The sequence below is a fragment of the Pan troglodytes genome, chromosome 3 (genome assembly GCF_028858775.2).
Source record: "Pan troglodytes isolate AG18354 chromosome 3, NHGRI_mPanTro3-v2.0_pri, whole genome shotgun sequence".
In the NCBI taxonomy this organism is placed as follows: domain Eukaryota; kingdom Metazoa; phylum Chordata; class Mammalia; order Primates; family Hominidae; genus Pan; species Pan troglodytes.
The window spans coordinates 134,800,030-134,825,633 of NC_072401.2; positions in this window are offsets into that span (position 1 = coordinate 134,800,030).

The following is a 25,604-nucleotide window of genomic DNA, read 5'->3' on the forward strand; positions in this document are numbered from 1 at the left end:
AAATCTTCTCCTCCCATTCTCCAAACAAGTGTTTAATATCCAGTCACTCAATATGATGCAATTATTATGTCTAAACCTTAACAAGGGTCATAATATATGAATTTAAGAGCTAGAATACATCTAAGAAAGAAAATTAATTTTTACATGTTGTTCATATTAAATGCCTCTATTTCAGAGTTAATATACAAATTGTAGATTATTTTACCCATATAGCCAAGCTGTTCTATTTGGGACAAAAAATACTTAAAATTATGTATGCCATCCTCTGAAAATTTAAACAAATATTTTACAATAGCTCATAAACATTTTTGACTATGTTAAATATGGTTTTGGTAGGAAAAATGTTCTGTAGCAACATGCTATGGAAGTGTCACCCTCATTATCTAAAGAAAGATGATGGCTACAGCATCATCCCTAAACTATTATCTTTTTTTTTTTTTTTTTAGGAGAAAAGGGCACTTCAGGAAAGCAATCTAAACTAGAAGTATTTTAAAATGTAGCTCCTTGGATTTTAAGACCAAAGTTTTCCATATAGCTCATCTAAAATAGGATGTAGTACTCTGTACTTTTAAAAACATCCATGTGATACTAACAAAAATGGTTTGTGAATTGTTTTGTAAAGCATTATAAATGATTTTTTTTTCAACTTTTTTTTCAGTTTGGGAAGGTACCTGGGTTGTCAAAACTCAGACTTCTAATGTTCAATGCTATTAGTGATAGCAGCAGGAAGCAGACAAATCCTAGGCAGATATGGGGGATCTCAGGTGAAACCCCACCTTCAAGCCAGAGAAAGTTTAAAGCCTGAAAGCCAAGCTGCAAGTCAAATTCATGGACTGGATTGAGAACTTGTCTTTCTGTTTGGTGCTCTTTCCTCTTATTGATCCCCACACTTCACCTATTTTACATATACCTACCCTTCCCTAATTGGCTTTTTACATTGTCATGCCCACCTTTGTGTGGTGACTTTGTTCTAACCTGTTTTGCATACTCAAAAACCAATCAGCGTGCACTCCCCATTCTGAGCCCGTAAAAGCCCCAAACCCAGCCACATTGGGAGAGAAACTACCAGACTATGCATGGGGGACCACCTTCAAGATGAGAGATGGTTTGTCACTCAATAACATTCTTCTCAGCTCTTCTCACCCTTTGACTGTCAGCATATCTTCATTCTTCTTGGATGCAGGACAAGAGCTCAGGGCCTAGCAAACGTGGGTACAGAGAAGGCTAAAATACCATGGCCCTCTGCCCTCTGCTGGTTGGGGGCAACCACCCCGTGAGATGGAAGCAGCAGTGGGTCCAAGCTAGCCCTGGCGCCACGGGCTGGAGAGGGCAAGGGGCTGACAAAGCTGTTAATGTGCCACTGTCCTTGGGGGTGTAAATGACAAATCTAAAAAAGCTAATTAGCATGCTGCTAACACCTGCTCTGGGGCTTCAGGGCCATAGGCACCCCTGCCTGGGTGTCACCTTGTTCCCCTTGTCTGAACACTAGAGTCTACCATGGGAGTGGCTTGCGACACGCCTGGTCCAGCTGCAAGCACCACATGGAGTCTGCTTCTGTGCTTCTATGTTGCTTGGAACAGGCTGGAATGGCTCAAGGCTTGGAATGGCTGGCTGGACCCTGCACTCGCTCACTCACATACCCACTCCCACTAGGGGCTGAGTACACAGTCACAGCAGACACAGGATCCAAGCCAGAGCTCAGGCCAGATATGGCCCAGTGAGCCTAGTGGACAGAGTGTCCCCTGCAGTGAACCTGGGCCTGAACAAGGCTTGGACCAGGGCATTGCCAGCTGAGGGTCTCCAGCTGACAAGTGACTGAGAAAAATCCTGCATCATTGTTTATAGCTGAAGGTTGTAGGTGGAGAGAAGGAGGGCAACTGATTAAGTGTCCTTCATTCTATGGTATCAAGTTACATCTTCCCTCATTTGCTACTGACACCAATATTTGCCATTCAAAAATGCATAAATACGTTAATTAATGCTCTGAGCAAATCAAAGTCAAAATTCTGTGCTTTTAAGTTGGTTAGCATAGGTGAGATACACTGGAACTTTCAAAAAAGAGTTTAAACATATCAGAAGACTAAGAAAAAGAAAATATGTATAATTTAAAGTCTGTCATGTGAAGTACAGATTTTCAGTCAAATCTCAGTTATCTTTTATTTTAGAGATCACAAATTTATTTCTCTTTTCCCTCTGGACCATCACATCTCAAAAAGACTTCTAATTTTAGATGTGCCAATGAAAAATACCCAAGTTTCAGATTATATTTTGTCTCCTTCACACAGATCTCTGAATTTATTTTGCTGTCCTTTCAATACAAGTTCACCATAATGCGTAATATTGTAGTATCTACTTAATAAAGGGACACCCATATTGTGTAATAGGGTATATATTAGGGTATAAAATTATTTGCTGTGCTTTAATTCCCTCTTTTTATAATAAGCCAAGTAAGTCCCAGAGAGGTTAAGTAGCTTGCATAAACTATTAATGGGGATTTAATTACAAAGCCTATCTCATATCATTATTGTGTATATTAAATTTAGTAAAGACTTTTGTAATCAATAAAATGCCTTATTAATGTAATATTAACATATAGTTATATATAAATATGCTGCATAGTGTTATATATAATTTATAATAGACAACATATGATAATGTTTTACTGTTATTTGTTAGCATGAAGTCTAACTTCTTTAATATTTATCATTTGGAATGAGGATTAGAAAGAATTCTCACATGTGAATTGACAGAATTTCAATTTATATTCCTTTTATTCCTTACTGTTTGCTTCATACCTCTGCACTGGAATTTTTGCTAGTGTTTGGAGAGTTTCCTTGGTAGGAATTTTGAGGATAGAATACTATCTGATAATTTTAAACAATAACGTTAAAAAGAATACATTGTCGGCCAGTCACAGTGGCTCACGCCTGTAATCCCAGCACTTTGGGAGGCCGAGGAGGGTGGATCAAAAGGTCAGGATTCAAGACCAGCCTGGCCAAGATGGTGAAACCCCATCTCTACTAAAAATACAAAAATTAGCCAGGCATGGTGGTGGGTGCCTGTAATCCCAGCTACTCAGGAGGCTGAGGCTACAATGAACTGAGATTACACCACTGCACTCCAGCCTGAGTGACAGACATACTCCATCTCAAAATAAATAAATAAATAAAATAATTAATAATAATAATAATACATTGTCTTAGGGTTTAAAATGATATAAAAATCAAAATCAGTAGAGAATATATTAGTCTAGGGTTGGTTCTTATATGGATCAGAACACTAGCACGTGAATTCAGTATCCTTTCCTTAAGATTTTTGCTTATATTATTTAAAGTACTCAAAGAGAATTAATTCAAATAAAATACACATTTTTAATCTAACATTCAAAGGACTACTTTCTTTCCTTAAACAACAAATTACTCCAAAGGGGAAACTTGGAGTACTAAAAAATCACAAAAATTAAAATTCCTTTTTTTTTTTTTTTTTTTTTGAGATGAAGTCTTGCTCTGTCGCCCAGGATGAAGTACGGTAGCGCTATCTTAGCTCACTGTAGCCTCAGCCTCCTGAGTAGCGGGGACTACAGTTGTGTACCACCATGCCCAGCTAATTTTTGCATTTTTAGTAAAGACGGGATTTCACCATGTTGGCCAGGCTGGTCTTAAACTCCTGACCTCAAGTGATCTGCCCCCACTCAGCCTCCCAAAATGCTAGGATTACAGGTGTAAGCCACTGTGCCTGGCCTAAAATTCTACAAATATACAAAATAGGCTTCTCTATATTCAAGTCTTTCTTTGGCCATAATAAGCACTTTCCCGGTTTCCTTGGGAAGTTCTTTTTTTCTCAATTTTGCTCTATTTAACTAGGGAAATGTCTTGAAAGTATTATAGATATTGACATGCCTCTGTTCGTATAACTTTTTGAGTACTCACAAGAAGATACATTAATTTAATAAATTACCCATCTTGATGATTTTTCTATATTAAGAAAAAGGAATTGTCTAGATGGTAGAAACCCAGCCACACCTGTCAATGCCACTTTTAGAAAGATCATTAGGCAATTTATTTTCAGGTTTCATGTCCCACAATTATCGAGGAGGTAGTCTCAACTAGCTTGGGATCTTCAGTTACCTTATTTTTTTTTTTCCTGGGAATAATTATTGTACCTATGCTACAACATTTCAGGACTGCTTGACTGTAGCGTCAGACCAGATTTTTTTAAACTGCTAAAATTTCTTTTTTCTTGGAAAAACACACAATACTTCATTATTATATTTTTAAGTCTTTTGTAGTGATGTCTACTCTCATTCCTGATGACCATTTGTCTTCTTGTATTTTTTAAACAGTTTAGCCAGAGGCTAAAGAATGATATCAATGGTTTCTGTCTGAATTCTCTGAAAGGCAAACATCAAAACAGAATTTTTTGTGCAAAGGATTTACTATGAAGATTCTCATGAAGGATAAAGGAAGAGGGAAAATTAGGAGAAAACCTTCAGACCACAATGCAGTTCTGACAGCTATGAAAGGAGAAAGGGAAGGAAGAATTGGGTGGGAGACCTTCAGACCACAGCATAGTTCTGAGAAATCGTTGGCTGTGGCAATGGGTTTACCAGTAAGAAGTCCTTTCTGTGTTAGGCAGAAATAGGCCAGGACTGGTACCCTGGCCCTGCCTTGTCTTTGACAAAGAGCAGTTCCAGGTTACTGTTGCCTGAATGAATGCCAGTGCAGCTAATTCTATCAGTCAATTCTCCCCATCAGTTTGCCTTGAAAGAGATTTGAGAAAAATACTTCCATGGGTGCCGCAGTCTACAGCTTGCCCCAAAGAGATACACTTACACATGAAACTTTAGGGATATCTCTTTCATAAATCCTGTGAGTCTCTCTTGCTGAGGGGAAACTGACAAAAGTGAGGTTAGTAGGATAAACTACAGTCCCTGTTGGTGCAGTTGGTCTTGAGGAAACAACTGTTACCTCGTTCTCTTCTTCCTACTCTATTCTTATCTCTTCCCCCTCTTGCTATGACCTTGGAAGGTCTTTGTGGTTTCCTTATATCCCCATTTCTAAGTGGTCTGAGCCTTTGGTTGTCATACCCCTTCTCAAGCCAGTTGCTGCTAAGGTCCATTCACAATTGTAAACAGTTAAGGGAGAATCAAGAGATGCCCAAGTAAATAATTTGCATTCCATACTTCTAGTCCCTATTGCTTAAAACTAGAGCAATCTCCTGTTTATTAGGTTCAATTACCCTTTAAAGACAGTGGCTCTTTTCTCAGCTGTGGTTCCTTGGGAACTAGGAGTCCAAACAGTCTTGCAGTAGTAATATCTTTCAGCTCAATAAAACATTTGCTGTATTGCTTGGAAAGAGTGTGCTTCCTTTGTGAATTTAAATCTCCAACCTGCCAGCTTGGGGACAAGAAGCAAACAGTCCCCAGTGGGGACTAGAAATGATGGCAAATGGGGTTGCTTTTGTTTCAACCAGTTGACACATGATTCCAAGTTTTCTTCCCATTGGAGAAACAACATCATACTTAAGTCTCTGATTTAATGTATATACTGTATCTTGAAGAATGATTCCATATTTTTTCAGAGCATTGCTTCAAAATTATTCCTTCAACTTTGCCTCCATTGAGCCATTTCAGAGCTCAATGAGGCTGATTGATTGTTTCTCTATGGTTGATAAGTGATACAACCAATGGACCTCATGGTCATGGGCCTTCTTCCATAACTCTTTATCTATATCTTAGGTTCCTGGTTGGGTGCTATGTTATATGGGATTCCATGACTGTGAATTAGATATTTCGTAAACACTCGTGTGTTGGTGCTTGCCAAGGTTCTGCAAACAGATAGGGAAACTCATTCCCTGAGTAAGTATTTTTCTTTATAAGGAAAAACATGAAACTTTAGGGAGATCTCTTTCATAAAGAGATCACTGAGCCTTATATGATGGGAAGGTCTTAATTTAGTCAATTTTCCAGCAATGGACTGACTCATTGTTCTCTTCGAGTAATAGATCCATATCCCAGGACTCAGGACTGTCCTTGTTAATGTCCATTTGAAAATTCCAAGGCAGCAGTAGCTAGATAGATCTTGATAAGTGAGAGGCTACATTGTTCAGGTTGTATGTAGCCTCCATCTTCACTACTGTGGCAGGTCCTTTCATGTGTGCGTTATACCATCCTGTGGTGGCTAATAGCAAAAGATGATTAAGGTCTGTTGTGAGAGTCATTTTGGTCTCTCATTGTCTCTTCCTCAGAAGATGATTCCTGGTGGTGAATGTGTCTATCCATGTGCCTATAACCTACACTTCCTTGTTTTTAATCTTATCCTGTTCCTTCTAAACTTCAGACCAGTCGGCCAGGTTATTTGGGACAATATTGTGAATAAATATATGTCTTAGTTTGTCCCTGATATTATGACAAAATGCATTAGAATGGGTAACTTTTAGATACTAGAAATGTATCTCTCAAAGTTTTGGAGGCTGTGAAGTCCAAGATGGAGGTTCCAGAAGATTCAGGAACCTGAATGGTGTTGGCCTGCTCTCTGCTTCAAGGATGGCACCTTGTTGCTGCATCCTCACACGGCAGAAGGAGTGAAAGGGACAAACAGCTCTCTTTTACCACTTTTATAAGATCACTAATCCCATTCATAAGTGCTCTGTCCTCATGACTTAATCAACTTCTAGAGACCCCATCTTTTAATACTATTCCATTGGCAATTAGGTTTCTATATGTGAATTTTGGTGGAGACAAATTTAGAAAAAATCAATATTGTCAGTTCCAATGAAAACTTTGTGATCTTATTTTTAAATGAATATAAAAGAACAAACACATTAAGAGATGAGCAACTGCATATAAGAGACTAAGAATTTATTAATCTGCTCTAGCAATTATACAACTTTCAGTGCAGGAGCTACAATTGAGGCCACAGTTTAGTTGAGTTTTCAGTTGTCTCCAGTGTTCCCTAGGATTCACTGGGTTCTCTATGGGCAGGGAGTGTAATTTTAAGTATAAAAATAACAGGGACCATCAACATTTCATTCTTTATGTCTTTAATGGTATCACTAGTCCCTGCCATTCTTTCCATCTATATGATTTATTTTGGCCAAGAAGCGAATTGGAAACACTTCCATTTGTCATTTTCCCCTGATGCTAGCTTTTATCTAATAGGCAAAGGGCCCAATGTGGTTGTTATACCAATGACAATCAATCCCAATTATAAATTCTGGGACTGGGGAAATGGTGATTGGATGGTTTGCAAACTCAGTGGACCCATTACATGTTACTCATTATCCAAGAGTTCATTTATTACATGCCCCCCTGAGCCTACACTCTAAAAGTGGAACCATAGTGACACTTTTGGTCCTCTAACTTCAGTGCCAACTTATATGCTGTGTCTCTTAGCTCTCAAAATGTTTGGATATATCTTTCCCCAGTGTGTAATCACCTAAGTAAATGACCACCAGTAGCTTTGAAGAAGAATTGGGGAAACAATATAGTGCACAATACACTATATATGCATAATATCTCTGGGACTACACAACCACTGCAGTCAATAGGTTCCAGCTCAGATAATTGACTAAAATCCAGAAACTCAGAAAGGCATGGTGACTTTTAACAGGTCAGCCACTGTCAATATTCTGCTCTGCCATTCTTTCCTTGTGACTGAAAATTTCAGCAAGTTCCCTTTTTTAGCTTCTTTGTACATTCCTTCATGTCAGGCAAAGAAACAGAAAATTGCCACATCATTCAAAATGAACCATTGCTTTTCCCTGATTTATAAGAGACACCTTAGCAGAAAGTATAACCCATTCCTCAGGGCTCCTGCCAGCATGTTAAATCTTGTGACCTGAGAAAGGACTCCCAAGTTATCAATGTCTTAATTATGTAGTCTTATTGTCTGGCTCCCTGGATCAATCACTCTCATACCCACTTCCAAGAATATATTGCAAATTCTTGCAGCCCTTTACCATGTAATTTCTTCCCTTTTCAGTCTCAGCATGACCTGGTGGGTTGTGACTGGATTTAATTATTGTTATTGGCAAGAAAGACAGGAAAGGAGATAGGTTTCCTGAGGAGCACCTGTTTCTGTGTAGAGGAAGTGAAGGAGTGCTGACTCTTTCTCCAGAGGAAAGGGCCATTTGTTTGATAGTCTGAGGATTCTGGGGGGTTTTAAAACAGAGCCAAAATTCTCACAAGAACCCCTGTAGGTGTCCTCACCATATATTTCAGGGTATCCAAGTTTCCCAGTCAGGGCCCTGATAGTAACATAAGAGATCAGTCTAATCTTAGGATTTTACTGTCTTCGTAATCTTTGCATTTCTAACTATCAGATCTTCAGTTGTCTATTCAGCTGTGTCTTCTCTTCCTGCAGGAGATAAAATCTTCTTTATATGCTGCCAAAGAGACTCTGGCTTTCACACTTACTCTTTGCTTATTTGTTTAGTGCACTTTATTTTTCATTATCCTTCTGCGGTGTGTCAATTATGACCCTACTGTTCTTGCAAGAACTGTTTTTATTTTAAAAAATCACTACATCACCAAGGGCATTCCACTCCACCCATATATTTTCAAAACTGATAGCCATGATATCCTCGGCAATTGGGTCATCAGTACCAGAGACTGTCAATACCGCATATACATTTTGTATGAGGTCCTTCCTGACAGCTAGACAAAGAAAGAGCCAGTTCCAAAATCTTATTTTATTTCCTGTTTTCTTGCAGGACTTAGGGTATTACCTGTGTTGGATGCAAAGGATTTATCGTGGGGAATTATTGCGAAGGATAAAAGGGTGAAGGAACAGGAGAAGATAAGATAAGGAAAGCCTTCTGACTGTGATACAGTCTGAGATCTATAAAATAGAGTGAAATAAAAGGATTGAGTTAGAAGATCCTCATACAACAGCACAGTTCTGAAAAAGTTTGAGCCAGTCTGATAATGAGTCATGAGCAAAAGTTTTCTGTTATATGACTACTTTGTTGGGCAGGGATGGGTCAGCACAAGTACCCATGCTGTACTCAGATACTGGCTGAAAGCAACCCAGGGAAAATGTTGCATAGTGAAAAATCAGTGAGGATCTAGAAGTCAAGTATATCAGTCAAGTAGGCTATTTACAACAAACATGAGTGGCTTACTTTATAACTGCCATATTTTTCCCTTGAAAACACACACCACACACACACACACTTTGGCATCATTAATTTTCTTTATATTTTCTTAATTTCTATTTAATTGATTTTTAAAATAATTTATTATATCCTTCTACTTACTTTTCATTTAATTTTCACTTTTTAAAACAATTTTCTAAGCCTGGAACTCATAATGATTTGAGATTCTATTCTTTTCTAATAATATAAGTCTTTAAATTTATAAGCTTCCAAGAGCTGCTTTAGGCTCATCCTACAAATTTCAATATGCTTTATTTTTATCATTTGGCTTGAAATGTTTTCTACCTCCTCTTGTGATTTCTTATTTGATCCATGAATATTTTTAGAGGTGAGTTTTGATTTCCAAATATTTGGGGTTGTCTTGTTATTTTATTTGTTATTGACCTCTAACTTATAACAATTGTATTCAGATTATTTACTATATGTTATTTTAATATTTTAAAATGTATTAAGACTGGTTATATGGCCCTTCATATGATGCATCATGGTGATATAGTATTTGCTCTTAAATAGTAAATGTTATTCCCTTGTTAGATATAATGTTCTATAAATATCAATGAAATCAAGGTACTTGATAATGTTGTTTAGATCTTATAAGTATTACCACTTTTATTCCTGTCGTTCTCATAAATTGCTTAGAGGGGGTTTTAAAATACTATCTACTATTGAGAATTTTTCATTTCTCCCTTTAAATGTGTTAATTTTTTCTTCATGTATTTTGAAGCTCCATTATTAAAAATATAGACATTTATATTTGTTATCTGAGGAGATAATGCTTTATCTTCATAAACTAGTCTTCTTCATGTGTGGTAATACTTTTGTTCTGGATCTATTTTATCTTATTTATTAGTCTGTTCTCACACTGCTATAAAGAACTCCCTGGTAATTTATGAAGAAAAGAGGTTTAATTAACTCAGTGTCACAGGCTGTACAGGAAGCATGGCTGGGAGTCCTCAGGAAACATACAATCATGGCAGAAAGGTGAAGGGGAAGCAAGCACCTTCTTGACATGGCAGAGCAGGAGAGAGAAAGAGCAAAGGAGGAAGTGCTACACACTGGTAAACAACCAGATTTTGTGAGAACTCACTATCAGGAGAACAGCAGAGGGTAATCCACCCCCATGATCCAATCACCTCCCACCAGGCCCCACCTCCAACAGCCTGCTGGTAACCAGAAGCCTTACTGATAACACAGTCTATTAACATATGTTTTCTATGTTATTTGTATTATATACTGTATTCTTACAATAAAATAAGCTAGAGAAAAGAAAATGCTATCAATAGAAGATTAAGGATGAGAAAATATATTTGCTTGATTAAGTGGAAGTGGGTCAACATGAAGACCTTTATCCTCACTATTTTCCCAGTAACTAGACTGAGGAGAAGGAAGAAGAAGAGGGGTAGGTCTTGCTGTCTCAGGGGCAGTGGAGGCTGAAAAGGTGGAGGAGGTAAAAGGAGAGGCAGGAGTGGAAGGTACACTTGGTATACATTTATGGAAATTCATCGTAATTTCTGTCCGACACCTTTGCTTTTGTATTTCTCTAAAAATGTTTCCATAGAGTATCAATTCTTCTTCCACAAACTGGTTCAGTTTCAGTACCTGCATTATAAAAGGTTCCATGTCATGAAAGAAGTTGAAAGCACTCTTGAATAATTGGAACTCTTCAGTCAGACTGTCTAATGCAATTTGTTTTCTAGCACCGCTTCTTCTATGTCTTCTCCTTCATCGTTTGGCACTGGTTTAGGAATGCTTATCTCCATGAAGTTTTCTGTTAATTCCTCTGGTGAGTGCCTATTAGCTCTTGAATTTCTCCAAGATCCACATGGTGAAACACCACTCCCCTATCATTTTTTTTTTGCCATATTTACAATCTCTTTCATGATTTTCTTGAACAACTCTGTCTTAAATCCTATGCAGTCATGCACAACATCTTGACACTTTCAATCAACAGGAATTGATCATTTCAGGTTTGATGACTCCACAGATTGGTCCGTTACAACACTGGCATCTTCAATAGTGTATAGTGCTTCCAGACTTCCATGATGTTCTCTCTATTGGGATTCTCTTCTATAACACCGATAATGCTTTCCATATAGTATTGTCTGTAATCAGCCTTAAAGTTCCTTGTGATCCCCTGATCTAGAGGCTAAATTAGAGACATTGTATTGAATTCATGGAGCTCTGGATGGCCAGGGGCATTGTCCAATATCAAAATAACTTTAAAAGGCAATCCCTTACTGCCAAGGTACTTCTTTACTTCAGTCACAAAGCATTGATGAAACCAAGTCAGAAAAGATATCCTTGTTGCCTATGTCTTCTTGCTGTGCAACTAAAAGACTGGCAGCTAGTGTTTTTCTTTTCCTATCAAGACTGGGGGGTTAGCAACTTTATACATAAGGGTAGTCCTGATCATAAACCCAATTGCATTTGCACAAAACAGTAGAGTTAGCCTATCCCTCCTTTCCTTAAATCCTGGTGTTCATTTCTCTTCCTTATTAATAAATGTCTCTCCTGTCTTTCCCACCCCTCCCCCAGCCCCAAATAGAGAGCACTTTTATTTGCATTAAAAACTTGTTCAGGTGGATATCCTTTCTCAATGATTTTCTTAATGGCTTCTGGGAAGTCTTCTGCTGCATCTAGGTCAGCAAACGCCACCCCTCCTGTTGACATTTTTAAAGCCAACCCTCTTTCTAAAATTATTAAACCATCCTTTGCTAGCATGAAATTCTTTAGCTTTTGATTGTTCACTTTCATTTTTATTTGTCATATGATTTTGTTTTTTCTGGAATCATATCAGAGTCTATCGGTATACCTTCTTATGGCAATTCTGCACCAACATAAAAGCTGCATGTTCGATATGAGATAAAAAGGCACATCTTTTGCAAAAAGTTCAAGGTTTCTGTGCCTGCTGCTGTAGCTACAGCAACACCTTCAGAAATTTCTTTCTTTTTCTTCTTCTTCTTCTCTTTTAATGGTTCTCATACTGAATTCATTTATCTTAAAATAGTGGGCAATCACATTTGCATGCTTCAATTGCATACCAGGCAATTCAACTTTTTCACATAATGTCGTGGCTTTTCTCTGCTTCTTGGGAGGACTTCCAGCATCACTAGTGGTACTTCGAGTCAAGGTTTACATTGTTTCAGTAAACATGATGAAAAATACACAAGAACTACCAGAGATCACTTTCTACTACAATATACAATATATTAAATATATTGGAGAAACAAGCTTTTCACATGGAGATAAGCATCACATGGCTTTTTAAGCAAATAGGATACTCAAAATACTTCGGCTCACAGCAGTGGCTACAAAATTATCATGGTAGTGCAGTATGTACTACTGTAAATTTTATGTACTTATGATTTAATACTACATATCTAGATTTGTTTACATTTCTCTAGTCTGCAAATGACACCATGGTCTGTAAGTTTTTGTGTGTGTAAGTTTTGATGTTTTAAGTTTTTATAATAGATTTGTGCATATTTTATGGTAGGTAATAACAAGATAGACTAATATCTACATATATTTTATGCATTTATGACACATCTAACTTTTTCTTAAATTTTTTGATATTTCTAGGCTACATGGTTCATCTGCAAATTTTTTTTTAAATTGTTGCAAATCTCCAATTTTCCAGTATATTTATTTTAAAAAATCTATGTAAGTGGACCCACACTTGAAACCCATGTTTTCGAAGTTCAATTGTATTAACTTTTTAGAGTGTGCCTTATTTAAAATTACTTAATGTATACACAAATATTGCCATGAAAATGAATCGAAATCATTATTTCTAATTCATATGTTGTCTAACAGACCACATCAGTGTGAAACTAGAATAATCTTAAGAGATAGATAATGCTTAAAATTATACTTTCTTGTTGTATCAAAAAAATATATTTAGTGGTTTACATTACTATTGTCAAAGCAGTTAGACACTGACTTATTTTATTGCTTTCAGCGAGGAGGACATTTCCCGTCTAGAGCACAATGTCTGATTTTTAATATATTATTCCTGTGAAGTATCAGCTTTACTATTGTAACATTTACAAATCTTATATTTTTGACCTTATAAGCCAACTTAGATTCCTGTCTAGGGGCCTATAGAATAAATGTTAACTACAGATTTATGCAAATATACACATTAGTTGGCAAGTTAAATGTTAAACTGATGGTTTGAGGCTGAAAAAAATGACAAAATTAAGGAAAATATGATAAAAATTAATGAAGCCTATAAAGTAGAACATATTTACTTTAGTTTTTTTATTATTGCAGTGTTAACTTAAGAATTATTATCCTGTGTATAAATAGAGATAACTAATGCAGTATTCTATATTATCAGCAAATGTTAATATTTCAGAATAATGTATTTTATTAAATTTGTGCTCAGATATTAAATGAAGGAAGTCTGTTCTTCAATACCCACATTAACTTTTGTTTAATCTCTAAAGAAATAAAGCAATAAGATAATATTTCAGAATATTCACTTATTTGCAGTAATTCCGTGTATCAAGTAAACATCAAAATTGAGATCTTTTTTTATTCCACAGCAACATTCTACACTGAAACAGAAGAGAATTAAATGTTTAAAAAATTATATATATACTTCCTAATTATTAGCTTCATAGAAAAGTAATATCAAAATAATTGAAGAATTACATATCAAAAACAGAGAAAACTAAAAGCTTACTTATTTGCATTCCTACATATATTTTAGAATTATGAGTATGTAATGATACATATAAAATATTTCAAACTTTTAAAATCTTTGTTGCCCAAAGAGAAGTTGTATTTTTTCAGTTTTAACATTTTTCTTAGTTTTTCCTGGTGAACACTTATAGATGTTTGAATGTTTCATTATAGGGCAACTTCAAATAGAACAAACAGGAGAATAATATTTGACTATATTATAAGCATATTTTAGATAAGCAGAAATAAAATTTTTTAGATGTCATTGTTACTCTCTCCCCCTAAAAAACTTAAATTCCAGTTTTGTCAAAAGATGTCACAGCTCTTAATTGAAAATCAATAGTAGTCAACTGAGTTTTTCATTGTATGATAATGAAAAATCATACACTCATATGAAATTACCACCTGTGTGAATATGGAAAACATTATTTTAGTACAAGAATATTAGTTTTTATAATCAGAGACCTAGAGTAGAATATCAACTTCAGCAGGAATAAAGGTAAATTATCAGGACAAAGGATAATTTATCCTGTGAATTACAAGGTTAGAGACCTTTTCTATCCAAACTAAAAATGAACCTAAAATTCTTGACAGGTAACCTGGTAGGTAACTCGTTTTGCATGGAAGTTGGCATTCATTTGGCATTTGAATGAATGCCAAATTTCCTAAATTTATTATTTTTGTTCAGGTATAAAAATAATAGATAAGTTTTTTATAATACCCTGATAGTATATGTAATGTGGTAATATTTAATTTCCTTCATAACTAAATTGTCAATAGAGTATTTGTGATAGTTAATATTGTCAACTTAATTGGATCGAAGTAGGCAAGCTATTGTTTCTGGATGTGTCTGTGAGAGTGCAGCCAAAGGAGATAAACATTTGAGTAAGTGGACTGGGAGAGGCAGATCCACCCTCAATCTGGGTGGTCAGCAGCTAGTCAGCTGCTGGTGCAGCTAGGATAAAAGCAGGCAGAAGAACATGGAAGGACTAGACTGGCTGAGTCTTCCTGCCTTCATCTTTCTCCCATACTGGCTGTTTCCTGCCCTCAAACGCTGGACTCCAAGTTCTTCAGCTTGTGGACTCTTGGACCTACAACCAGTGGTTTGCCAGGGCCCTTTGGGCCTTCGGCCACAGACTGAACCTTCAGGCTACACTGTCGGCTCCCCTACTTTTGAGGTTTTGTGTCTCGGACTGGCTTTCTTGCTCCTCAGCTTGCAGACGGCCTATTGTAGGACTTCACTTTGTGACTATTTGAGTCAATACTCCTTAATAAACACCCTTTCATATATACATATATCCTATTAGTCCTGTTCCTCTAGAGAACCCTAATACAGTGTTGTACATTGAAATAAATATAATTATTCTGGTTTTGGTTGAACGGTTGAGAGGTACTAAAATTGAGTTTTCTTGAAAAATATATTTAATCTAAAGTACTGAAAATTTGGGGGAAAATGCTTCTGTAAATCCTAAGTTATTATTTCTTCAACTATATTCTGTAGTTAATTTCTGCAGCAATTGTTAATTTCAGCACAAATTAGCCACTGTTTGAATTAGGAATACTGAATCGTCTCCATTGCAGTTCAGTTAATAAGTCATTTCTTGATGAAGTAGTCCATGTAGGGCTTGAAATCTTGTCTTTTTCATGATACATTATCACAAGGTCATATTCCCTTTTTGAAAAGATTGATGATACTATTCTGAAAGACACTAGTAGAGTTAGGCTTGGTTTTATGACCAAACATTCTGATATGACTTTCACCAAATCAAATACATACACACAGAGAAATGAGTTAGAAATGATATAATAGAAAGATATTTCAAATTTTTCACCTAAGACAGTCACCATGATGCTACTTATATCATATTTCATGTAGAAGCGCTATATGTAAAATTAGTTGGCTCTACAAAAATCATAAATGTATCGAGGATATAATATTCTGATCTATGTTATGCAATTAAGCTTAGAAAGGACAATCTTTCTATTTTCATGAAAAATAAATCAAATAAATGGTTTTCAGGAGTACCTGCTTGGTCAGTCTCCTGGTATAAGTTTATTTGAATCACTATTAGTTTTAGAGAGCTCTTTTAGTTGAAAAAGTGCTTTTCATAATCATGAATTAATCAGCATCCTTCTTATTTCTATAATTTTAACTATTGAAAGAAGTTATCCAGAAAAAAGTAAATATCACTTTCAATAATCATGATAGAAATTCTATTATGCAAAGATATTAATATGTTAAAATGCTGAAATAGCATCTTGCTATTAAAAAGCTCACTCTTTCTGCAATTTTAATACACTCTTTTTCTTCTTACCCTGATTGAAGTTGGCAGTATTAAAACCAACTGCACATGGGGCCAGTTGAATTAGTGACAGGAGGCAATTAGATTTGACCAGATCAACACAGAATTTTCATAGATTTTTGTCAGCTTATAATAATGATTAAACCTGTGTGAGCATTCAAAGAAAAATGTTGACATAAGGAAAATATTTACATTTTAATATGCTAGAAATTCTCAGTGAAATTATTCAAGCTTTGTCTCATCTTTTATATTTGTTTATGTATGAGGGTCTAAAAAAGCTTCACAAACTCAAAATGCCTGTTGGGATCTCACGAAATGGGACAACAGTGATTCTAAACTCTGCTGTGTCATTGTTGTGCTTTCTTTGGGGAGACTTTTTCCTGTTGCTTTCTTTGAGGTGAGGTAATTTTTGACCCAAGTAGAATTTATTTTACAAATGTACAAATTAAATGTTGAAGAAATGTAAATATTATAAATATTTGAATTGTCTTATGCTATGTACTTTTCCAAACTCCATAATTCTTTATACATGTAGGGGAAAAAATGCTTTTAACATAAAATTATTACATCAGCAAATTTAAAAAATATTTTGCTCCTCTTTTTCTTTTAAACTATATACACCCAATCCATCAGCTAATTCCATTGTTCTAATTTTAAAATATATTTCAACAAAACTTTAGTGCTCCATCTCCATCACTAACACCAAATTAAAGTCACCATCAACAATTGCCAAAACATCCTACTGCTAACCAACTAGTCTTCTGGTTTCCTGTTTAACAACCTCATCTTTTTAAATAAAAATGGATTCATGTTAGATATCTATGTTTTTCATTCTTCAGTGGCACTTTTCGGATGGAATTCAAAGTCCTTACTCTGCCCTACAAATCTTATAATTGAATCTGGATAATCTTGGACCTTCTTTGTTTACCAACCTCCCTCCTCACCATCTTGCTTTCTGGGCACAATGGCCTCCTCTGTTTCTTGAACACATAAATCACAGTTCTGCATCTAGGCCTCCACATTTTCACCCCCTTTATCTGCTTCTTCATGTTGGTCTCAGCTTAGTAAGCCAGGCACAGAAAAAAAAAATATTGCATGATCTCTCTTACATGTGAAATCTAAAAAATAAAACTCATAGAAGCAGAGAGTTGAATGGTGGTAACCAGTGGGTGGAACTGGGGCGGTGGATGAAAAACTGGGGAGATGTTGATTAAAGGATACAAAATTTTGGTTACACAGAAGAATAAATTCAAGAGAACTATTGGATAGTATGGTGACTATAGTTAATAATGATGTATTGTATACTTGAATATTGCTGAGAATAGATTTTCATTGTTCTCACCACAAAAAAATAAGTGAGATAATGCATATATTAGTCCGATCTAGCTATTTCATAGTGTATACATATTTCAAGACATCATGTTGTACGCCATAAATGCATATAATTTTTATTTGCCGACTAAAAAAAACTAAGAAAAAATGACAATTTTTTTGTGTGTGTGTATGTACGCATGTGTGTATATATGCATGTGTGTGTAGGCACACACAAACACATATACATTGTCTTACTTTTTTTTTCCTTTTTTTAAATTATACTTTAAGATCTGGGATACATGTGCAGAACGTGAAGGTTTGTTACATTGGTATACATGTGCCATGGTGGTTTGCTGCACCCATCAACCCATCATCTAGGTTTTAAGTCCCGCATGCATTAGATATTAAAAATAGCAATTTTTTAAGATCACTAGAATACAATGAGGATTTTGCTTTAGTCCTTTTTGTGTTGCTATAACAGAATACCTGAGATGGGTAACTTATAATAAATGAAAATGTATTGACTCAGTTCTGAAGGCTGGGAAGTCCAACATGAAATTTCTGGCATCTTGCAAAGATTTTCTTGCTACATTGTCACATAGTGAAAGACTAAAGGGCGAGACAGGGCAAGAAAGAGCTACATTGCCCTTTTATAACAACACAAATCCCATCTCTTAGGGAAGAGCTCACATGACCTCACCAATTCTTAAATGTCCCACTACCTAGTACTGTTAAAATGGCAGTTAAATTACAACATAAGTTTTAGAGTGGACAGACATTCAAACTCTAGCAGATTTTTTTAGAGTGATTAATTTCATTTCTGAAAACTCAGAAAAGGATTTACAGAGGAGCTGAAATTTTTAATTTGTCCTTTAACTATGAGTAGAAATATTGAGCCATTGAAGGTGTTAGGCAGAAAAGTAACATAACCCAAACTGTATTTTAGAAAAAAAGTTTAATCTGACATTGTCATAGCATTGATTAAAATTTAAAAATTTCCATGTTTCAGGCATCCTTGAAATGTTTCTTATGCTTTCATTACTTATGGAATTATCAAAAACATTTTAAATATTGCCTCAATTTTATGGAAAACAGTATATATTCCTAACATCTTTCATATGTATTATATTAACTGATTAGGAAAGACATACTATAAAAAGTCCAAGCATTATGACAATATTATCTTTGAATTATTAGCTATAGCTCCATTTTGGGGAGTAGATTCTCTAGAGTTTATGCCATACATATTTAACTGATCACAAATAATATTAAACCACTTTATGTATAATGTAAAAACCTTACATATATATAAATATGTATACAAACACACACATATACATACACACACACACATTTTTCTGATCTTTAAGCTATTGTCATATACTTTACAACTAAATATGCTATAAAACCCAACATACATTTTTATTATATTTGTATTAATGGTTAACTTTTCAAAAATTAAAAATTAGATTAAAATATTAAAAACATGTATATTATATTTATCCACCTGTCATCATTTTCAGAAATCTTGATTATTTCTTTAGATTTAAATTTTCATCTGGTAGCATTCTCTTTCTCTGTGAAAGATTTAACTTCAATATTTCTTGCAGTGTTGATATCCTGTTGATAAAGTTTTTCAGCTTTCATATGTCCAAAACACTCTTTATTTCACCTGCATTTTTGAAAGATACTTTTGATGGCTATTGAAGCCTTGGTAGATAGCTTTGATTTTATTCGCTTTTGTTTTCAATACTGTGAAGTTGATGCTCTGTTTTCCACTGGCTTGGATCATTTTTTGATGAGAAATCTGCTATCATTCTTATTTTTGTTCCTTGTTATATGATGTGTATTTTTTTTTTCCTTTGCTTTAAATACTTTCTCTTTACTGCCGATGGTCAGCATTTTGATAATGCTGCAACTTGGTGTGGTGTTCTTCATATTTCTTCTGCTTGGGATTGATTGAGTTTCTTGTATCTGTGGGTTTATAACTTTTGTCAAAATTGAAATTTTGTCTACAATTTCTTTAAATATTTTTCTATTCTCTCTTCTTTTCCTCTCTTCTGAGATTCCAGCTGTGGAAGTGATGAGCCACTTGACATTATTCCACAGCTCACTGATTTTTTTTTTTTTAATTGAGATGGAGTTTCGCTCTGTCGCTCAGGCTGGAGTGCAGTGGCACCATCTTGGCTCACTGCAACCTCTGCTGCCCAGGTTCAAGTGATTCTCATGCCTCAGCTTCCCGAGTAGCTGGGATTACAGGTGCCTGTCACCACATCTGGCTAATTTTCTTGTATTTTTAGTAGAGATGGGTTTTCGCCATGTTGGCCAGGCTGTTCTCGAACTCCTAACCTCAGGTCATCCACCCTTCTCGGCCTCCCTAAGTGCTGGGATTACAGGCATGAGCCACTGCATCCGGCCTGATGTTCATTTCTTAGACTTTTTTTCTGTGTGTGTGTGTGTGTGTGTGTGTGTGTGTTTAACTTAGCTGGTTCCTATTGCTATGTGTTCCAGTTCTAAATTTTTCCTGCAATATCTAATTTGCTATTAAGGTCATTTAGCATATTTTTCTGAGATATTTTATTTTCAATGTCTAGAAATTTGTTTTGAGCTTATTTATATCTTGCATTTATTTCTACATGATTTTCATACTCTCCTCTCCCTTCTTGAACATGTCAACTTTATTTATAGTAGCTCTTTTAATATTTCTTACTAATTCTATAATATGTGTCAATTATATATCTATTTCCATTTATTGATTATTCCCACTGGTTATAGCTATATGGATGTTATGGTCTGAAATTTGGGTCCTCCCAAAATGTATATGTTGAAATCCTAACCCTTCAAAATGATGATATTGGGAAGTAGGGCCAATATCAGTGAGCTGTGGAATAATGTCAAGTGGCTCATCACTTCCACAGCTGGAATCCCAGAAGAGAGGAAAAGAAGAGAGAATAGAAAAATATTTAAAGAAATTGTAGACAAAATTTCAATTTTGACAAAAGTTATAAACCCACAGATACAAGAAACTCAATATTGGCTCATGGATGGTTATTAGATTATTATTTCATAAGTGGTATTAATACTCTTTTGAATGGGATTCCAAAGAGCTGCCTTCTCCCTTTCACCATGCGAGGATACAGCTAGAAGACTTTATCTATAAACCAGCAGAACCCCGTCAGATACTGAATCTGCTGGCACCCTGATTTTGAACTTCTCAGCCTCCAGAACCTTAAGAAGTAAATTTCTATTGTTTATAAGCTACTCTGTTTATGATATTTTATTATAACAGCTTGAATGGATTAAGACAATGATTTTTAAAATTTCTCTTTACACATCTCCTATTTTTTTTTTATTGGATGTTGGAAGATAATTTTTGTGTTTAAATGGTAGATTTGTTTTGTATCTTTATATATTGGGTATATAAAGCATTCTTGACTTTAAGGCTAATTTGGGGTCACAACTAAGGCAATACAATTCTCAGGATTTTACTAGATATTTGATGTGTTAGGAGATGTTTCCACTCTCGAGATTGTTCAGCTAACCCCTTTCTAAGGCATCTTTCTATGTGTTAGTTGTTTCCTCACTAGCATGAATGGATGCACTCAATAAAAGCCTTGAAGGGGACAACATACGGATTCTGCAGCTTTCTGTGTGCTATCCCTTCATTCTGATACTACATTCTACAAATCCTATCAACTTTGGCTTCTCTGGACTTTGAGCTCAACTATAGAGACTATAGAGACTATTCAGCTATCTTTGGACACTCTTTCTCTGCTAGGCCTGAAAACTTTCCACAGGTAGTACATTTGGGAACTCCTAGCGCTTATGTTCATTAATTCTCTTCTCTCAGAGGTCCTGTCTTTACTGCCGGCTGTCCAATATCTGACAACCTTTGATTTATGTATTTTATGTGATTTTCTGGCATTAAGGTTGGGAATTTAAATACATTTCTGTTATTTCCTCATAGGCAGTGGTAGAAATCCATAACAATTATTATATTTTTAATCAAGGTCTCAGATGCAGTTAGCCAAGTAAATATGCTAATGAGAGCATGACAAATTTGGAAGCTCCCTGGACTGTAGCTTTAGCACTACCATGCTCAAACAACACAACTTCCTAAAGGCCAACACATGGAGAAATATATTTAGTATTACTTTGTGACCAGCTATGGGATCAGAGGTTTTGATAGATTTAACTTATTATCATTACTAATTATTACATGATTTGTATTATATGTATTTGGATTTCCAAGGTTAAACAATATAACAATAGAGATAATTGGATTATTGTCCTTTGATAGACACTCCAAATAGAGTCTCAACATCACACTTAATAAGTTAATTTTAGATAATAAAAATTAACTCAGGCATATTGTTCTCTACTGTATCCAGTAAATATGGGGCCAGTCAAGATTTGAATGAAAATATGCATTATTTTCTGGGGACTTTTATTTTGATTACAAAATAGATGAAAATGAACAAATAGACTTCTTTCTTATAAAAAAATTTTTCTTTTTTCTGCTTACCCATTTTATTCAATAAATGTAATATTTAAAAATATGAAATGTTTCCAAATAAGAAAAGCTAGGAAAATAATAAGACACAATTTTTTCAAAGTTTGTATTCTATTCATTTCAGGCTCAGTTGCCTAATTACTGTTAGGTTCAATATATAAAAAGCACAATCTTGCTTTTTTAATGAAAAGAATACATGTGTAAAATTTTTGAATAAATATTTTAAGCATCTGTGGAGACCCAAGCTTGGTATTAAAATAACTTGAATATTTATTCAAAATTGAAAGTCTTTTTAAAAATTACAGTATATTATTCCTATCTTAAGTGTTTGAAGGAACATTTGTTCACTTATAATCAAATAGTTAAGGGTCTGTATGCCCTAAGCTGTGTTCTAAGCACTATAGAGTCCATGTTTAATCAGACGTACACGTCCTCTGACCACAAGGAGCTTGCAAATTGGTGAGAAAAAAAAGACAAAAACTGTTAAAAATATGAGAAAGATGGCAAATTATTCTCTATGGTGCAAAAATGAAATGCTGTAAGACACTAAGATAGCAGTCCTAATTTTAAATTGAGTCAAGGAAGGCATTTTCAAAGAAGTTCCACTGAATTTCATACTTGAAGGTGGGCCAGAGAGAATGCCAGGACAGAGAAAATACCAGGGAAGAGCATAAGTGAGAGTTCTAAGTGTGGCCAGGGAAGCACAGTGGAGAGATTAAAAAAAAACAACCTTGGAAGTAAGGGACAGAAGGTCAGTGGGACCGGAGTGTTAACATTGAAATCAAGGAAAGGATGGGAAACCACACAATAAAGCTGAAGAGATGAAAAGGGTCAGATGATGCAAAATTTGCAGTTGAGAATGCTGTAGTGTGGGAGTAGCCTGTCAAGTGTTTTAAGCAGGGGACACAAAATCACTTGCATTAGAAGTAAGCAATGATGAATGGAGAGACCATTCAGGTAGTTACACGGTATGGCAAATCCCAGGAGCAATGGTGAGGACTTGCACTAGAGTATCTGTAGAGATCATGAAAGAAAGCAGAAGTAGATAAGGATATGTATGTGTGTGTGTGTGTGTGTGTGTATACACATAATTTCTTTTTTAATGTATATTACATACTGGTTATGATAGGTAAGAAACGGAAAAAGCTCATTTTAAAGTGAATTTGGGAATGGTTTTAAGGCACATACCTGCTTTAGATGAGCCACAGATTTGATTATAAGCTTTCTGAAGTCCATTTGTTAAGTAAAAACGTAATCAGTTATAACATTCACTCTGTCTATGGAGTAAAACCACACTACCAAACTGCTTTTACAGGTATATGACTAAAAACATTAAGATCTAGTAAGATCTAACAGGAATTTTTCCTAGGATATTCTGATGGTTAGAATAGATATATTGAAAAATGGAAACATAACTAAAACCAAAGCTTCATATACAGGTAGGTGTGTGTGTGTATGTGTGTGCAGAGAGAGAAAATCAACAATACCTTCTTATCACAGAAATGAGTCACGTAAATATTAAAGGGATTTAATAATATGTCTAATGGTATATAGTGTCTTTTACTGTTATAAAGAATTCAGAAGGTCAAAACAAAGAATAATACTTAATGTTGTTTTAAATGTGAAATAATGTTATGTGCCTTGCAAGTACAAAGTAACATGAATGATGTTAAACATCACCTGTAGACTTTAAAAGATTTTCTTTTGCAAGATTAAATCAATTGACTCATCAATAAATTATAAATAGAGTTAACTGGATTATTTTTAAGGAACAAACAAAGAGATAAACACTTTAGAATCAATACATGCAATTAAACCTGTTACATTTTAGTTATTAGTTTCATAGTTAATAGATGACAGAAACTTTTATTGGAACAGAATTGAATGTGCCTGTTAGTAACAATGAGTAATAATAAAGTACAAGGCTATGTAACAGAAACAAATGAAGTGTAAAGTAAAATAATAGAAGAACATGACAACGGGGATTTTTTTTTATTTGTCTGTTCAGTGTTGTCAGAAGAGAGTACATCATAAGCAAAAAGTTCACTTTGATATCTGCTAATTTCATGGATAGAAACATAAGTGATTGATCAGATAACCTGCTTTACTAAAGTTTATTTTGGCAAACAAAGGACTCTATAGCCTTAATGTAACAAGCATGTGTGATTCATAATATATGACATAATTAGTAAAAGTACAAATTATCTATTTCACACTGAATATTTATTATAAATCTCATTTACATTTCCTCCTCTATGTAATAACATGATTATTTATTTTACTATTTATCTTATTAAAATATGGAAATCTTCTTGGAAATATGCCTGACTCTTTTCAATTTCTAAACTCCTTGTTACTGGCATATTTAAAGCAACTTTAACTATTTTAAGTAATTTGAAAATAGCTATAGTAAAATAAATTGAACAAACCGTACTACCTAGAATAAAAGAATTAAAAAATCAGCAAATGTTTGAAGGACAGACAGTAAATACAATAGCAGAATCTGCTATCCAAAGAAACAGGATTAATTTAAAAAAACAGAGTAAGACTTTGATACTAATATAACAAATATTATTAGAAATAGTGGAAACAGAATAATATCTATTAAACATAAATAGTTGTGAAAATAAATCATCCCTGTTCTTTTAAAATCAAAAGATAATCCTTTCCCTTCTAATATCAAACTAAACAAGAAAAGAGACTCTAATTAAGATCAAAGTTGTGTGCTGGAAGATAGAGTTTAGGAATTTTTATAGTGCATAAAGGAGAAATAGGTAAGAAGTGGGAATGACAAGCTGAGGAATATTGGAAATATCTAGCAGTTTCAATATTCACTGTTTCAAGAAGAGGTCCCAGAGGGAAATAGAATGGAACCAGAAATGACATTAATCAATGAGTCAGTTTACAAATATTTGTTGTGTCTCCTTTCTTCCAGCCATTGAATTATGCACTGGTGATACAGTGATAACAAGGAAATGCCTTGCCCAGGAGAAGCAGGTTGACAATAATGATAGAAAAAATAAATTAGATAAGGTAAATCTAAGTATTAAATTAGAAGATAAAATCCACAATGTGATAGAGAACAAAGGTGGTTCGATGATGGGGGCTGGGATTGCTTTAACAAGATGGTCAATGTTGTGAGTAAGATGACATTCGAGTTCAAGAAAAAAAATTGGAAGGAGATGGTCTTGTTCAGTCTACAGGCAGATGACATCAGCAAGTACAAGAAGCTCTGCAAAAGGAATGAGGTTGGCAAGTTTGACAGAATGAGAAACAGTGGGCAGGGCACAGGCAGTAGTTCTAGAATGGGATGAAGTCAGAAATGATGTGGGAAGTTTGGGTCCTGGCCTACAGAGTTAGTATTTTATTTGGGTTGCAATGAGAAGTCTTTGGAGGATTTTGATTTTGTGTCTTAAAAAATAACACATTTTCCTTTACACAAACTAATTTTCTCTGGTGGGTAGAGATGCTGTTATAGATGTAAAGAGGAAAAACTGAAAAAGTAAAACCAGAAAAGCTGTTGAACTAGTCCAGGTAAAGGAAGATGATGGCTGGTGTGTACAAGGTCAAAGGCAGCAGTGTCTGTGGGCCACATGGAGTAGACTTTCTCAAGGTGGTACATACTCAGC